General features: G+C 39.9%; 1 protein-coding gene and 1 pseudogene across 1 annotated transcript in view; both read right to left on the bottom strand.

Annotated features, from left to right (window-relative positions):
- The window catches only part of LOC118336472, a 744,338-nt gene that overhangs the window by 373,640 nt on the left and 368,833 nt on the right, over positions 1 to 1,865 (bottom strand). The window lies entirely within an intron of this gene.
- Positions 7 to 1,838, bottom strand: LOC118336493 (annotated as a pseudogene).

Genomic DNA, 1,865 nt, shown 5'->3' with positions numbered 1-1,865 from the left:
TTTCTAATGCTGACAATAAAAGAGACCCTGGTTTTGTCCTCTAAATTGGGACTTTAAATGCTGCATTTCTCTGCCTGCTTTGGATGAGTTTTTGGAGCCTGTTCGGAGGTATTCAGTTTGTAGATTCAGTGTCTGAAATGGGACACAGTAAACGCCTACATTGCCTTACATGTAGTTAGCTGACGCTAGCGACTTATAATTATTGCATTCAATAAATGGATGCAACCCAAAATTGTAAACTACTACATTTAGAGCAGCAAGTGATAAGAGATTAATAGTGATTGGTAACAATGATTATTTCTTTCCAACTCACTCCTCCTGTGAAGGACTCATGAGGAGGGACTTGCTCAGTGCTCAATTGGCTACAGTAGTGCTAGCCACACCTCGTTAATTAGCAATACAATTACCCTGATGGTGATGGCCTCATAAGAAAACCCATTTCCACTGGCAGCTCAAAATAAAAGTATACAGATCATTGAAGCTGTGTGATTTCTAAAAATCTTGAAACAGTTTAAGAAGTCTCTTAACCCAACATTGGGTTTTTGTGTGCAGGTTACCCTAGCTTGAACAAACCCTTGACCAAAAGAAAATATTATTTGTCTACCAAGAGTATAAGAATACACTAACTGACACAGCAAAAAACACCAATGATTAAAGATCAATACAACAAAAAAACTAATAGATTATAGTCAGTCACAAACAGCAGCATATGATTAGAACCAACACAGTAGACAGTAAATATACTGCTTATCCTACTACTAGTACAGAAGTCAGAATTTGTGCTGCTACAATCTACAAAAACATTGATTGACATCTAATCCTTTACCAACTGCTACAAAAAGTTCTTATTAGAACAATGTATGATAGACAAAAACAAACTAGTAAGAGAGAACCAACTCATTATATCCATTAAGTTGACTATATTTACTACTTACTAGAAAAATATTTGTTGGTATGATTTGGTCAATTATGACAAATGCTGCTCTGTATAAACCTCTGAGTTGTGGTGCTGCTTTTCGGCACCTCAAAGTCCTTTCTGTCTCTGGAAAAGTAATGAGACAATCAGTTGACAGGACATGCATCAATTTTTAATATTTTTTAACTGAAAGGCCTGGTTCTGTACTGAGCAGAATACTTCTCTACCTGAGAGACTGCTCTATGCCATATCACACAAAGACACAGAAGAGTTAGATGGGCCCATCTTAATCCTGAATGCAGGGTAGACCGGCTCTGTGAATGTGGTCTGGAAGGTGTGGAGGTGGGTCAGCTGGCCTGAGGACACACTGTAGAAGGACAGAGTGCCAGCAGACCAGTCCAAGTACACTCCCACTCTGAACGTGGGGTGCATGTAGATGGATGCTCTTTTGTTCTTGTGACAGGACAGAGTAACCATCATCAGAGCAGCTCAGACTCCAGGACAGGTCATTCATTCCAAGACAGGACTCGTCACCTTCTCCTCTCCTTTTGATTCCTCTGTAAGTGACTGCTATATAAACCTGTCCTTCATACTCAACCTCCCAGTAACAGCGACCAGTCAAACCATTAGTACACAGCAGCTGTTTCCAGTAGTCAAATCTCTCTGGGTCATCAGGATACGGCTGCGTCTCTTTACCCACTGTCACCTTTCTGTTGTGGTTCGACAGTACGAGCTTTGTGTTTGCTGTGTTTGGATCCAGTGTGAGTTCACAGGCATCTGATGGAGAAAAATAACACAAAAGATAGTAGCAGTTTTTACATTTTATCAAACAAAACTTCTTCTCATTATTAAAAAAATCACACTTACACTTCCTCAGACCAGGTTTCATTGACTGTGATCCACTATGGTCCACCCTGCAAAAACAGTCAGATCAGCACTTAGCAACTTT

The sequence above is a fragment of the Morone saxatilis genome, unplaced genomic scaffold (genome assembly GCF_004916995.1).
Source record: "Morone saxatilis isolate NCDOM2014 unplaced genomic scaffold, NCSU_SB_2.0 Contig24, whole genome shotgun sequence".
Lineage (NCBI taxonomy): Eukaryota > Metazoa > Chordata > Actinopteri > Moronidae > Morone > Morone saxatilis.
The sequence above is the reverse complement of the archived record's forward strand: the minus strand, read 5'-3'. Positions and strand labels throughout refer to the sequence as shown.